General features: G+C 45.7%; 1 long non-coding RNA gene across 1 annotated transcript; it reads left to right on the top strand.

Moving 5' to 3' along the window:
* Positions 1-8,401: 8,401 nt before the first annotated feature.
* On the top strand, positions 8,402-13,285 carry LOC113463945 (uncharacterized). Its single transcript, XR_003388779.1, has 2 exons — positions 8,402-12,479; positions 12,613-13,285. It is a non-coding gene; the product is annotated as an uncharacterized LOC113463945 (long non-coding RNA).
* The last annotated feature ends 3,376 nt before the right edge of the window (positions 13,286-16,661 follow it).

The raw sequence follows: 16,661 nt of genomic DNA, 5'->3' as shown, positions 1-16,661 counted from the left end.
GTATTACGTCTTACATAAAATGGAACGTAAAACGTTCGAGATGCCAATACATATATCGAACGGATTTGCGAATAATTGCGAATAAAGGAGTTTTGTTTCACTACTAATTAAGTTACTGTACATGCCTCATTACCACTAGCAAGGTCATTAATTGCTCTGATGTCGTTGCATCATGAATAGCAGTACGTAATGCCAAATTCATCGCTGAATACCATATGCGGCATCCTGTTTATTCCAATACACGAGAACTTCAATTAGCTCATGCCCGTGGATACAGTTGCATACGATTTTGTGGTCATTGATGAACGCGTAATTGACATTTAATAGTCAGATATTTATCTGTATTAATGGACTGCACAATAAAATGCAGAACATGAAGAACATGACTTTGCATAAATACTTGCAACTAGATGCGTGGTTTCGCAAATCTGATACGTTCGAGTAAGTGCTTGAAAGATGATACATTAACGGGGTTAAAAGCATGCATCCGTACGTGACCATATCGTACGTCGTTACATACCAGCCACGATATTGACATTCGTCGTTGGGACTGATACGAGGGATGCCATTGAACGATAGAAGGAATACCGAGCATAGAGAGATGGCATAACGCCGAGAGAGACGGACAATCAGAGAGCTGCTCGTTCCATGGAATCCGCCGATATTCGCCATATTGGCAGTATTCCTCTCCGCTTTGCTCCCGTTCCTCCCTTTGGCCAACCCGGGCTCCGTCTCTCGATCCGTAGCTACCGGCTACACGGGAGCACGGTTGCGGCTGACGCCGGGCATCGGGAGAGCTCCCGGGTATCTATCGGATAATTAGCCGGTGATTACGTGGCAGTCATTCGGGCGGATATCAGTGCCCTCGACCCTCGGCCTCGCCCTCGCCCTCGGGCAAGAGGGTATGTACCGTAGCAGGTCTGCTTGCAACCTGCATTCCTCTCCACCTCACTCGCCTCTCTCCCTCCTTCGTCCCTTCTTCCATCCCTTTCCCATCGACGTTTCTCTGTTTCTCGCTCCGTTCCACCAACCGGGCTGCCTCTATCTGCCCATCCATCTATCCATCTGTCTATCCATCCGTCTTCCTCAACACGCCTTTCGGTTCTCCGGCCCATGCCTAATTCTCTCTATTTCTCGCTACCATCCTCTCCATTCTCCTTCGACTGCCATGTACACCTCTACCCCGGTGCCACCGCCGCTTCACCCGCTCAGAGGAGCTCACCCGCACTTCCTGCATCTCGTTACTGACGCCCTGCTGCACTGCTGGTTCGCATTATGGACCATGCTGGATACCATAGTTTCGAGGAGGCGCGCGTGTGCGCCCGTTGAATACCTGCAAGGTGCTCGTGCGGCTGGATACCTGCGAGCGCACGTGCACGTACACGCGGTCGGCGGTTGATCGGTCGGCCGATCGTCGGCGGAGGATCGCCCGGAGCGATGACCAACCAGCCCACCGACCGACGCTGCGCCGCCGTTGCCCCGTCAAACAATCTCATTATCATTCGATTCACGGGTAACAGAGTGGCCCCGAGCCCGATCCCTTACGTATCGGGAACTTCTAGTGGTCTCTTTATTCCCGCGAATCGATCCTGGTCGTCCAAGCAATTAACTGTTCGCAATTTTTTATTCTTACTTGAGGTGGCTTTATTGACTCTCTAGTTTAATATTTCACATTCCAATATATTTGTACAATAGATATAAAATATCAGATAAACATGATTTGTATTTGGATAAAGATTATGAAAGGAGTAGACTTAATCTAATTGTATTGTCTGTCTGAATATGAAATCACGAAATGCGCCAATTATTTTCGTTTTCTTTTTACCAATCGCATCGCGTATTCATCTCTATTTACAAACCAATGCACAGGGAAGTGGTACAAAAATGGTCCTGACCTACTCTATTAGAGCAGCACGTCGGATCGTCAGAACTTTTTGCCTCGATTCCCCTTCCTTCTCGGAAAAACCAAATCGAACGAGACCCACAGGTTTTGTGAGGCAGCCCGTGCGTGCTCGGTAGAAGAAAAGAGGAACGTACGAAAGAAAGGAAGAAAGGGATAAAGGTAATGCGACGCAATTAAACAATTTGGAACGGCGCACGCGACGCAAGAGACTTCAAAAGTGCCACCACATGTGGGCACGAGATGTAATCAGGAAAGTTAAGTGAAGGCCCCACCCCTCGCGCTCACCACGACTCCCATTTCCTTCCACGAGCCTCGAGTGTTCCCATTGGGGCCCCAGGCCGCGCCGCACGCTCAATAAGTACTTGCGCTCGCGGATGCAAAGCCGAAGCGATTGACTCATTCAACGGGAATAAAAACACAACAAACTTCTGGCGAGAAAGAACGACGATAGCGAGCACAGCATCGACAGGGCGGGGGCGGCGAAGGGAGCGAGGTGAAGCGGAGTAAGAGGGAAAGAGACCGCGGGTTCGCGCGCGCGTGACGTCACGAGCAGAAGGCATTCAGATTGAAGAGCGCTCGATGACTCTCGAGATTTGTATTGCCATTAGTAACGAGGCGGGGGTGCACCGCCACGCACCCTCCTACGCCGCCTATGCAATTGCCCCGCGCGTTCACAATATGTGCGTACAACTTGCGTACCCGGTTGTGTACCAAATACACAACCATGAGTAGTACCTTATAACTGGTATCTAACGTGAAATGTACCCGGCTCACCTTTAAGGCGAAACTCACCGGAAACTGCCTCGATGCTCGGCGGAGGACACACGACTTGACGCGTTTCACGCGTATACGAACTGTAACTGAGATTTGCCGACGCTCTTTTAGGGACTAGTCGAGTAGATGGTTTTTTATTGTTTGAAACTACGTACATTATTTTTAACGAACGTATGAAATAGAAGAATAGAGAATGTATTTACAAGTTTTGTGTGCAACTAATTCTGTGTAGTAAAAAAACTTCATGTTTCGACCACAAATATTTAGGTAACAAATAATGAAATGTGGCTGGCTCGTTATTAAAAGCAGGTTTTAATATTCGTTTGAAAATTTTCTGTCAGTAAATACAGAACGCCACTCCAATGCGTGAAACTCGAACTGCCCGAACTTTACTAAAACTTCGTCCCACGCGCCATCGTCGAACGATTTGGCGCTTCGATAGGAGCCCTAAATTGCGTTTCGACCGACACTCGGCCGCAAATATAATTACTGCCGTTTAAGCCGGTTCCATTGTGCGCCAAGCGATTGACTCGGCGAATAGCGCGGCGGGCAATCGTCGAAGCACGACGATAGGCACGAAAACCCGTGGCGGAAACGAGACCCGGTGGACGAAGGGGTTCCTTCTGGCCACTTCTGGTCACGTGCGCCGTTCCGTCGAGCTGAAATCGATGCCGTCAATAACTCACGGCCGGTTCTCACGTCGCCTCGTTCTTTCTTTCTTTTCTCCACGATCGTTCGATGGGCCATGGCTACCATGCTGTAATGCCCCGATCTTTAATCTGCTTTTAACGCTTTAGCTGTTAGCTGGACGAGGAAATTGATTCTGGAGATTGAACGGACTTTTTATATCTATAAGTAAATTGTGAATGAACCCCGAATGTGACACAGAGGACGGTCTCTATTGTGTAAAGCAAGTCGAATTGTAAAATACAATTTTTGTAATCCACGTACGATTTCTTATTAGTTTTGCAATTTTTATACGCATATGCCAATTATAACTCTCCAATTCAATCACATCTACGATAATCACTAATTTGATCAATAAATGTGTTTTTCAAATATCCCCTCGAGCTGTCGTCAGCGAATTAACGACAGGCCGACAGTTTCACGCGTGGATGATGACATATTTCTTTGTGGCGCATGACGCTGCATCTCTGTCCCGTGCAATGATGCACGATACCTACGCGCGATAGCAAATGTGCGTTGAACGTCGATGGAAACGCGCGCGCGACTTTCCGTGACTGACTCGGGAACATGCGAAACGACGGCTGCGAGTTTCCACGAAAACAATTTACTTACCCCGACCAAAACGAATCCGCGCCCTCCTTTTTAACGCGCAAACTTCGTAATGGAATCCTATGGTTGATCCCGGGTGTCGTTGACGCGCTGCTTATTGAGAAGTTTAAGACGAGGCGACGTTTCGGCAAAAGGAATTTGAGTTTTCTTTAGAAATTAAAACGTGAGTCTGCTGAGTACATCTACTGCTGGACACTTGATAATGAGTATATTTGTTTTATTGTTTCTTTTTATATGTTTTCGTATTATAAGTAGTTTCGTATCTATGATTCATATTTATGGTAATTTAATAAAAAAAAGTCTTCAATATACATTTATTTTGTTGTGAAGAAAGTAAGTTACGCTGAGGTACGTACGTTTTACGTATGAAAAGGCAACGAGTTTACATTCTCAGCTTCCTCGCGTATCGCCTCAGAATTCAATCGAGTGTCAGCTAAAAGAAGATTAGCCGTTGAAGGGAGGATCTTTCGATAGAGGCGAAGTCTGTCGGCCCGCGGGTATTGTCGAGGTTGACTCGACGGGGGTGAAGCCAGACATGAAGAACCCTGGCATCTGTTCCTGTTTCTCAGTTTTCTCATCCGCCTTATTTTCCTCCTCCCTTATCCTCTCGCACTCCTTTACTTTCAGATACCGACTCACATTCTCTCGATACCGGCTATCGAATCGTTTATTCGCAGGGGCACGTATTTACGCAAGGTTCCGAGTTTCGATTCCAGGATTCCTCGTGGCATCAAGAAGGCGGATGCAAATTAGTTCCCAGCCAGCTGCAATTCAATTAAGCCCCATCATTTAACCGGCATTCTCGAATTGTAATTTGAACTCGCAGGCGGCGCGTGCGGCGCGACGAGCAAAGTTCCTTCGCTGTTTCTCAAGCAATTTGAGGGAAATTAATTACTGTGACACCGCGTCAACGGTGTATCTCGCGGCGACGCGTCACTAGATACACGTGTAGAATACGCCCGCGCCGCGAGGGTGTTCACCATCGTTTTCAAGAGACGCGGAGTCGTCGCTCCGACGAGATATAACTCACGCCTCTCGAAACGTTTCGACGCGGATCGTGTTAGTTGCTGTTAATCCGACGACGCAGAATTAATCGTCACTCGGAGGAACCTTGGCTTTGAGGAACGTGATACTTATTGCTAGAATTAAACGATGAATAATACGTATATATTAAAACCTGTTCCCAAGCTGTCCTCCCAATTCTTTTTTAAATGCAATTCTTATAGTTTCAATTTTTATTTACCTGATGTCTGAAACACTCACGCATAAATGACAGATTTTTCACAATGTATATCAAACAACAATATGAACAACGTTCATGTAGTGCAGGACCGATCTTCGTCCCCGTCTAAATTAAAACAACAAGGGGGAAACAAAAGGAGGGAACAAAGTAGAGAGAGGAGTGTGGTCGGGGGGAAAGTGGCCGTTTGTCCACGAGGTGGGAAGGGGGGGGGCGAAGGGGATGGGGTGGGTGGTCGATTCGGCACGGACGCGGACGTTCCGATCGAAAAGTCAGGGTGATCGGTCAGGTGAACGATATCCGTGTATATAGTTATAGCGGGTACCCTAGGAAACGAGCTTACTGGTGCATTCCGGGTTCAGCTCTCCGGCTCCGGCGAAGGCTCCTCGCGCGCGTGCAGGAGCGCCCGCGCGTTCGTTCGTCTGACGCTTAATACCAGTTTCACGGCTTGATAAGCCGAAGCGTGTAATTTTGCAGCGGCTCCGGAGTCGGATAAGCACCAGGTTTTCTAGTTAAGTGGACCACAAAATTCGGGGAAGCCTATATAAGGCTTTTCGAGGTAGAAGGCGATCAGTCGAGCCACAGAGCTCTCCGGTACACCATCCCGCGTCTAGAATCGTTGTTACCCAAATTTCGGCCGGTTCCTCTTCAAATTTTCTTACGACTTCAACTATCTTAATGAAAAATTTTTACGCTAGGTGGCGTAACAAACGTCCGTTCGTGTGTTTTTATACGGTCCATATAAGTTCAAAGTCTTCATGGATATAAAGTGTAAATATCTGTTACATGTTTCACCATTAATTTCTGTGAGTGTAGCAATAGAGTATTTAATAGTGTTCTTTCACTTATCTATTTGTTTGTGACCATGAGATGATCGTTTCGGTTTCACGTTCTTTTAGTTCTTCGTCTACAAGTCTGAATGTCGTTATTCAAACTCTTACTCAACTTTTACATTTATATGTACGACATACTACAATGATACACTTCACAAATGAAGTCGGAACTGTTTGAACGTGATTCAATATTAAATTTCTGATCGCCATTAAGATTCATTCAATTGTTGCGAACAATGCGGATAAAAAAATAGTACAGAACTTATTAACGCATTCTGGCATTTAGTATCGTTTATCGGGCAGAAGTCCGATCAATGGGGCCGATGGCTGGGCAAAGTGCGTTGAATCCAGTCGGTGGTAAAAGTATTTACCCGTTAAAAGAGCGGGTAAATTTGGTTGAGGTTTTTCGCGTTTTACCATCCTCGGTGATTTGTCACCGGACGATTTTCGCCGCGCAGCAAACACGCGCGGGGTCAAATATATCCCTGTTTACGCGCGTCCGCCGGCGATAATGCTTGTAAATAATGGTCGAAAGTCTGTTGACTTCCCATTTGTCGACTGACGCTCACAAACGCGAATAATGTCACCCACGACTCGATGTAACGCCTATCATTTGAAAAAATGGGATTCAGCTGGGATTGAAACGTTCGCTGCGTAACAAATTGGAACGGACGTTTTTTAATTCTCATAATATCTACAATCACTGAACGTTACTATTATATAGACGCTTATTATACTCATCCTGTCTTTGTGATCCTAAACGAAGCTTGTAAAAAATTGATTTGAAATCTTGAAGTACCGCAATCTGTCTGCATCTTTCGATAGGAAAAGTGTGGCTAGCCCCGTTGGAAGGCTCGACGTCCGACATCCAACGAGGAGACTCGCCTCGAAAAGCGTGGAATCGCGATAGGAGGGTGAAAGAGGGGGCAGAAACGAAGATGCTCCGCCGACGGCAAAAGGGAAGAGGCGCATCGAGGCACCGAACAGAGTAAATACGTATAGAGAGTGAATAGACAGACGGCGCGGCGAGAGAGCAACCTCGCTCGTGTAAAGAGCGAACAAGAGTAGTGGCGCATGGAAGAAGAGACGCGAGTAAAGGAGGAGGTAGCATGGGTAGAAGGTTCGTAGCCGAATCGAGGATGTAGACAGGAAGGATGTTCGTCGAGTGCTATCAACTTAACTTGTGCCATGGCAGAGCGAGCACAAGCCCATCCTCTTCTGGGGCCCTGAAGAGAGCCAAGCCGGCATAATAAGCTTTGTGCGCCGACTGTCGACGTCGGATCCTCCTCTCGCGGAGGAGCCTGAAGAGCCGGACGGAACCAGGGTTCTACGCCGCGCCGCATCGGCAGCGGTAGCGACAACGCTACCGAGGAGAGGAGCAACAGAACCCATCCGGCACCAGCCTTTTGCCCATACGCGAGAGCATCCGAAGAATCGAGCATCTCTACTCGTGAAACCAGCCCACCACTCGCACCGTACCATTCCCCGGAACGTCGTCGAAAAATCTGCAAAAGCTAATTATACCGACCTCCCTTCTGCTCCGACGATCTTACGTTTCCTCGGCTACGTATCTTCCCTCCTTCTCTTCGCTCGGCCCTTTCGCATGCCTGCTTTCCTCTAAACAGTCTGCTGGATTTGGAAATTTCTGTATTAAGTCTCGACGACTTTATTCGTAAACGAGGTTACTAGATTTTAATCCGTGTCAAATATGTAGATTATTCGCGGTATCGTAGTTCGGTTTTCTGAGATCAATATTAATATATTGATTATCATTATTACACAAAATATGAATTGAAAGAAATTCGCTTTTGATACTATCAAACATTGCTCCGAAAGTTATTTTAGTTATAATTTTAATTACAACTAAATAACGTTTACTGACTTTTGTAAGGCGAAGTAAGGGTAACAGTTAAAACTGAATAACAAGTGTTCGTTGAACTCGGGTCTATAAAACTACAATTATACGTATAGGCTCATAAAAGGAACGACGGCGTTAGCAGTTAGCTCGTGACACGAATAAAACCTCGTTCGTCGACTTTGGCCGTGAATACGTGTCTACGTGGCACGTTAGGGTCGTAAGTGGGTTAAAGGTACTGGTTGTTTAGAGGGTAAAGTGCATAGTTTGCCCGCGCTTGGAAACAACGGAGAGTGGATCGCCTAACGAAGTGTGTTCGTCACTGCGGAGACCATGGAAACAAATATATTGCGAGGGAGCTGACGCGATGTCAAAGAAAACACAATCCGACGAAACCGTTAACAGTTCGCTTATTCGATCTCTCTGCTCGCTCAATTTCGAACTCGACCCTTCGCAATGATTGCGTGCAATACTCTTGCGGTAGCGACAACGCTACCGAGGAGAGGAGCAACAGAACCCATCCGGCACCAGCCTTTTGCCCATACGCGAGAGCATCCGAAGAATCGAGCATCTCTACTCGTGAAACCAGCCCACCACTCGCACCGTACCATTCCCCGGAACGTCGTCGAAAAATCTGCAAAAGCTAATTATACCGACCTCCCTTCTGCTCCGACGATCTTACGTTTCCTCGGCTACGTATCTTCCCTCCTTCTCTTCGCTCGGCCCTTTCGCATGCCTGCTTTCCTCTAAACAGTCTGCTGGATTTGGAAATTTCTGTATTAAGTCTCGACGACTTTATTCGTAAACGAGGTTACTAGATTTTAATCCGTGTCAAATATGTAGATTATTCGCGGTATCGTAGTTCGGTTTTCTGAGATCAATATTAATATATTGATTATCATTATTACACAAAATATGAATTGAAAGAAATTCGCTTTTGATACTATCAAACATTGCTCCGAAAGTTATTTTAGTTATAATTTTAATTACAACTAAATAACGTTTACTGACTTTTGTAAGGCGAAGTAAGGGTAACAGTTAAAACTGAATAACAAGTGTTCGTTGAACTCGGGTCTATAAAACTACAATTATACGTATAGGCTCATAAAAGGAACGACGGCGTTAGCAGTTAGCTCGTGACACGAATAAAACCTCGTTCGTCGACTTTGGCCGTGAATACGTGTCTACGTGGCACGTTAGGGTCGTAAGTGGGTTAAAGGTACTGGTTGTTTAGAGGGTAAAGTGCATAGTTTGCCCGCGCTTGGAAACAACGGAGAGTGGATCGCCTAACGAAGTGTGTTCGTCACTGCGGAGACCATGGAAACAAATATATTGCGAGGGAGCTGACGCGATGTCAAAGAAAACACAATCCGACGAAACCGTTAACAGTTCGCTTATTCGATCTCTCTGCTCGCTCAATTTCGAACTCGACCCTTCGCAATGATTGCGTGCAATACTCTTGTGTGTAAAAATCGCGATTGGAGCTCGAGGACTTTGTGACAATTTCGCTTCCTCTAGAATTTAGAGAAACACATTTTATATTTTTGTTTTGAATGTTTGTAGAATTTTATAGTAAAGATTATGTTTATTACGTATGTTGCTCTGCGTTAGATATTTTGTATATTTTCACTTTCCCTAGGTATATCCTGCATATTTCTTACAGTAATTTGCAGTTTGTGTAGATACTAGTGTGCAAGATTGTGAAATGTTTCTATAAAAATTAATAATTAAGTGATGCTCGTTTTCATTACGCCTCGTTTCCTATAATGTTACCAACTATTTTTTACAAACCCTACAAATGTTTCATGACTTGAGTATCGAGGTACGAGCGACATCCATGAGACGGTTCAAGAAATCCAAGATGTGGGAGGATAGACGGAAGGTTGAAAGATATCTGCGTCACAGAAATACAATACTTAACGCGTTTGCATGAGTATTACATTAACCGAAGTTCGAACTCGTTCGAGCACGTATCATCTGCCCCTCAATATCCGAACCGTACATATCGTACTACTTTTTAATTAACATAGAGGAAGAATCAATAAGGAATGTGATTAGAAAAACTACGATATTGATGCAAAGTATCTTTTGAACCAAATCAGAGGATTATTATTTCATGTGACTATTGAGAGTGTACGACTACTGGTACGAAAAATTGTAAAGGGTGATTCTAGAAGTCAAAATAAGATCAAGAATAATCAAGAATACATATAAAGTCAAAATAAAATCAAGAATACATATAAAGTACAGAATATAAACTTTCACCGGTCAGTATAAGAAAACCCATTTCTGCCTTTCATATCTCTTCTACATACAAAATAGCAAACATACCAGAATGTGCCTCTCTTGAAAGCCTCTCTCGAAAGCCTCTCTCCCATTCAACGTTATATTTAATATCTTTTGCATAATAGAATCAAAGTGGTAATATCGAGTGAACAACCCTATACACCCTGTTCGCGTCGCGTGTAGCATAGATCGAGCAGAAAGCGCGCGCAATGTCGGCGATTCGGGTTAACCAGGAAAGCAGCACGACTCTGTCACTAATCCGCCATGCAGCGGTTAAGCCGCGTCCGTTGCTGGGTATCGCTGTCGGAGGTTTTTCATGAAGTCCGATACTCGGACACGATATCATTTTTTTGTTCATTCCCCCGTTCCGCCGCGTTCTCTATCCCTTTGACTCGATTCGACAAAGCAGCGGAGCTACCGTGGAAATCCCGCCTCGGGGTCCACGGTCCGCGATGGAAATCTCGTCGGCGGAACGAAGAAGGGAGAAAGGGATACCGGCGAGATAGAAGGAAAAAGAGAGACAGCGGGATCGGCAAAGGAGGAAAGGGGAAGCACTCGTTGATTTCCCGTTTTCATATTCAATATGATCTGCCCCGGCATTGTATTCATTGAAAACGAGTCAACCGCACGCAAGATCAGGAGCCGGGCGCCAGAAACGAGAGTGGATCATGGAAGCCTGGGCTACGTCGGTGATGATGGCAGCGGTGTGTGGCAGTGGTGGTGCGGTGGGTAGGTCGTTGCGGTGGTTGGATGGATGGTTAGTTGGTAGGTAGGTAGGTTGGTTGGTTGGCTGACTGGCTGGTTTCCTACTCCAACTAATGAAAGGAGACTCTGCGCCAGGGTCTGGAGGTTGCCCGTCTGCTTGAGGTTTAAAGTCGATGTGTCCTCTTCAGCCGTGAATCACGACCGGGAGCACGCCGCGTATCCCGGGGGATGCCGGGGACACGAGGGAATGGGGCAGAGGATGATGCTTCTGGACCGTTCCGGGCTAGAGGTATCTTTCAAGGCGAGAGCCAACTTCGACGCGAATAGAGACGTAAGCCCGGTGTGCCCAGGCTACTTTTAGGATTACCTTGCCACTTATTTTCGGAATTCTTGTTCCCGGGGCTTCGCTTTTGTACGGTTTACTTTGATGAATAATATCCTTGGATACCGAGGTTATGCGACCGGGCCACTTTTCAGATTACCTCGCCACTTAGTTCCGGAATTCTTGTTCCCGGGACTTCGCTTTTCCACCGATATTTTTGGGAATAATATGTGTAAATAACAACATTATACATAAATAAAAAGAATCTAGTATTCTGCGTTTTGCTTTATAGTATTAGTATTCAATAAAATACTAGGATTCTTTCGATATAAGTGCAGTTGTGTTCATTTATAAAATGTTTTAAATGTAGGTATGAAAATATCTGTGAAATGGTAAAATATCTGAATACAAATAAACCGGGAGAACTCAGTCAGGTTGGGAACCTAATTCAGCAATATTCGTGTTAACGAATCGCCAACGTTTTCCATTCGAGTGTTTGCCCTACAAAAACCGCATTTATATTCCCCAATGTATTCAATATCTGCGTTACAATGTGTATACAACGAGTAAAAACAAGACGATCAACACTGAATCGATTGAGTGCCTTATTTCTCTGCTGCTACCTATACAAAAGTTGTCAATTCCAAACAACATAATAAAGAAATTCCTCATTTAAATAAATTGCGTTTGTTTTCTTTACAATCTATTTGAATATCCATTTGAATCATCATTAACCCGAGCAATATCCTATGGTCCATAAACATTCAGTGTACACTTTCTTCCTTTTCATAACGATTAGATTACGACGTGAAATAAAGATGAGACACAGCAATAATGATAATAACTCGCAGAAAACGCATCAACCCATCCGGGCCCTATTAAAACCCGACTCCTTAAACGCAACGACAAAACCTTCCGTCTGGTTTCAAAGGAAGAGGTGGTCGCTGATTAAAGATCCTCCTTAGCAGCAGCGAGACTTTTAATCACGATAAGCGCGACCTCGCGACAGCCGGGTCCCTCCTCGTATTCCCTAATGACGAAAGGCCATTCGCAAGAAGAATCTCGCCCATCGCCGTCCTCGGATTCTCCGTTTCCCTCCCCGGCCATGTTCGCACTGCGAGAAAGAGGCAGCGAAGAACCGAGTAACGTCATTGTGGCAGAAAAATGGAAGTTCCTAATAGAGACCACCGTGCATGCGGCAGGGGGTGAGAAACACCGAGGCGAGAGAGCGAGGAGGATCGTCGGGGATGCAACGAGGAGGGAAGGTAAGAGAACGTGTTATATATTTTAAGAGAGAAACCGGCGCGAAAGGGGTGGTTCGATGACGAGCAGGGGGAGGGTAACCTCGAAAGGAGAGAAATATCCGCGAGAAGTTAACAGCCACGCGATATTCCGCAGCTGGCGAGTATCGCGGACGAGATGGATGACGCGGGGAGAATGCAGATCCCGGGTAGGGATGCGGATGGATGGGCATGGACCGGCGGAGCAGCGCAGCGAAGGGTCGCGAGCGTAAAAGGGTGCAGCGGCGCTCACGGTGCAACCCTATAGGCGACTGTACCGCGCCGCGGCGCTATTGGGGTGGTTGCCAGGGTGGTGGTACGGGGCGGAGCGACGCCGATAGGAGGGTTGCTGCCGCCGGCCTCTCGCCGGCTGCTTTTTCGGAGGGTTGGATCAGCGCGACGCTCGGTGCGCGAACTCCAGGACGCCGACGACTGACGGACGGCTTGATGCACGCTCACCTCGCTATCTTTAACTCGAAATTGCGCAACGTTTGATTAATCGCAGCCAAAGGTTACGATTTATGTAGGAAGAATTGCGTCACGTGCACTTCTATTGTATTACATTATGGGTGCTTCCAGATTATGATATACGCGTAAGTGTCTGATATATGATAGTTTATACTACTTCCACAGCTTGGAACTATCAAATCTTACTGTCTGTTTAATATAATTAAAAAAGCGTGTTAGCGAAATAGTGTGGAAAATAGTGTGTAACCATAAAATCATTAACATATTCCTTTCTTAGTTATTTGTAATAATCAATAAATAAAGAGAATTTGATTTTTATTTAAGTTCACTATCGTCTAGTTTACAATTGACTCACATTACTTCATTTGTATTTCGGAAATTTGAACCACAATAAATGATTATATTACATACTGATTTGTACAATCAAGACTTATCTTATTCTTAAATGCCCTCAAACCATTCGGGAACGACCAGGATTTATTAATTCGATACTGAACACCCCAGGAGATTTTCCCATACCGTGGACGGGAACACGCGGACCGTTTCCCGTTTATTGAAAATGCAAATTCACCGTGGAACGGCGCGGCGATCGGTTAAATAATCGCCCAAAGGAATTTAATTACACCGGTCCGTTCGTCGAAAGGACGTCCGCGTTGCTTACTTTTTGATCGGTTTGTACGAGGGCGAGAGCGTGGTGCAGTGCAACGGCACGCACACGTTAATGAGAGAACGGGGCGCGCGCGTAAACTGGCGAGGTGTAGAAGAGGAACACAGCCATGGCCCGTAGGGGGAGGACAGAGGAAAGACGTGTAATAGGGATATTACTGTGAACGTAGCCCAGGGCGGCTCGGCCTGGGTTAATTCGATGTTTAAGTGCGTGTAGAGACATTACAACTTGATCGTAATTATTATTATTCCGCGCCGCGAGTGCGGCCATTTTCAACACTCGAGAGCGCGTCAACCGAGTGTCGATCGCGTTTTTGATTTTTATACGCTATTAAAAAGAGAGAACGCGGTAATTTTGCGTGCACACCAAACGGGAGTATTAATCGCCCCTTTTTATTATTCGCTTTTCGTCGTTGTATCCTCTGACAAAATGCTGCCACCGATAGGTTTAATAGGCGTATTTTGCAATGAGAGCATGAATACCGATTGTGTAATACTCGCTTCGTATGTGAGAAACAAACAGTAATGGTAAATCGTTATTTGGTTGGGATTTTCGACCAAATATCGTTTTAAAATCAAAAAAGGAGCTTCATTATACATCGTATGATATCAGTGTGTGTAATACAGAGAGTCTGGCTGCTGGTGGGGAAGATTTTATTACTCTCGTGTGTAGAAATAGCGGCTGGAGCTCGAGGACTTTCTAACAATTTCCCTTCGTTTAGAATTTAGAGAAACACATTTTATACTTTTGTTTTAATTTTATTTTATTTGTATAATTTTATAGTATAGATTATGTTTATTATACATATACATATACAGCTCGTCTCGTTCAATTCAGAACACGCTTCCAAATTCGCTTCGTATGTTCGAAGAATTCTTTGTTAGGTACGCTGGAACATAATTCGTCGAACCTGCTCCAACTCTGTTTCTCGATCACTTTCACGGTTAAATCGGGTTTACATTTTAAACGGTACACGTAGTCAGCACGCGATACTGGCACGTGCGACTCCGCTCAGCTAGAAAAAATTCGATTCGACGCAAGAACGTTTTTTGGATTAGCCGATACCAGACGAGGCGCGGGAGAAGTCGTAATTTTAAAACATCTGACATTGGCACGCGTGTCAAATTACAACGGCCGGACGTTTCCAAATGATTGCGCAAATCCGCGCGCCAAACGAGTGACAACTGCCTTACAATTCCCTGCCTTAAAATTGCCTTTTGCTCAGTGACGTCATTGTCTAAATACAAAAAAAATGATTTTTAATTTTCTCTATTGTTACTCTTCTTCGACTTCATAATTATTCATAATAATGTTCATTGCTTTGCAAATTATCTTATGATACTCAAGAAAGCTACTGCCTTTTCATTGTAAATACTCTAGTTATTGACCATCACTTCAGTGCTTGAGATTTTTGCTAGCATACAAACAAACGCTTTTTCTTTATACATACAGTAAAGTAAATTCGTCAATCTATTTCAATACTTACGTTTAGTATAATCATTATATGTATAGGATGAAAATACATATTTTGCACACGTCTATTTCTATTTCTACTGGCAGCACCTTTATCCCTATTAGTAATATGCTAAGTATACATGTCCAGTTCCATTATGTTTTACCGCGAGATCGTTTGTACCAAACCTATAGAAGACACGATCTCGCGCCTCTTTTCTGCACGCTAGAAGACGAAACCAAGGGGGCCTGGGCCTGAGTGTTTGGGAAACGAGCCCGAACGAACTCGCGGTTGTATCACGTGCACGCATGTAAATGACAGTAAGGGTGTGCGAATCGCGACTAAGGGGTCGAGATGGAAGAAACGAAGAACGTACGCGCGATGGAACAAGACACGGTTAAACAGAGACGGGAGGACGGGACGGGTGATAGATGAGGGGAGGAACGGGAGGAAAACAAAGAGAGAAACATCGGATCGGAGAGACGGAGACGCGTGGTAGGCAGTAGTCGTGTTACTTCCGGTCGAGCGGGCGCTGTGCCTGGCAGCTGCGGAGTTTGCAGGACGGGGATTGTTGTTGCACATCCATGCGCCCCCTTTGCGTATCCATCCAGCCACCCCCCCCCCCCGTATCGAACCTTCCGTCCTCGTTCTCGTCCGCCCCCACGATCCCTCCCGCACCCGGACCGTTCCCTCTTTTATCGTTTCGTATCGTCACATTGATTCATTCTCTAATTCGATTAGTTTAAATGGCATTAAAACAATCCCGTTGCGAGTGCAGAACCGCTGTCGCAGCTGTTCGCTTCTCTCGTCTCGGCACGCGGAACCCGGTCGAGATCCTGGCTTCACAGATTTTTACCGTGGTTCGGTGTTCACCGATGGAATTTCCCGAGGCACTCGAGACTCGGGGCGCGCATTTCCCTAACGTTTGCAAGTAATTTAGATATGGAAAAAATTTTATCATGAATCTACCGTAACTAGTGCATGCAACTGCAATCGCAGGAAAAAAACCAGAAACCAAATTAAGGACAACCTACAAGTTATATAATACCGTAGAAAACGTTTTCTATCTTAAGCATAAAACTTTGTTACCAGATAAAAAGAGAAGAAAGAAAATAACGATGCAGTCCGGAAAACGAACATATATCCTGAATCGCGTCAAAGGCAATACGGAATGGCGTGGGTATCGGGCCGGGTCAAAGGCCATTAGGCCCGTGAGTTATGAGACAAGTTCTAATACTCTAATAATCTGGCTGTTGATCGAACGGGCCGGCTAAAGTATACGGTGCGTTGGAGAAGAGCGTTCAGACCCGTGCTTAGAACGCGAGACTTTATTCTCGATCAGCCGCACGCCTCCCTTTGCTCCCTTTCCCGTTTCGTTGTCCTCTCCCCCGATTCTCCCTCCCCTTTCCGCGCCCCTCGCCCTGGTCGGACTCAGCCTCCCTTTCTCCGGATCCGTGGCGAGCCAAGTCAGTGTGAAATTCGGCAGCCCTTATTAAAGCTTACACCCTTGCGATGCGGTTCTATAGTATTCCCGCGCTTTGCCAGCGTTTCTCAAAATCGTACCGCCTGCTCGTGGTTT

Source organism: Ceratina calcarata, unplaced genomic scaffold (genome assembly GCF_001652005.2).
Source record: "Ceratina calcarata isolate Rehan_Ccalc_2016 unplaced genomic scaffold, ASM165200v1 scaffold203, whole genome shotgun sequence".
NCBI lineage: Eukaryota > Metazoa > Arthropoda > Insecta > Hymenoptera > Apidae > Ceratina > Ceratina calcarata.
This window is presented reverse-complemented; position numbering and strand designations above follow the sequence as displayed.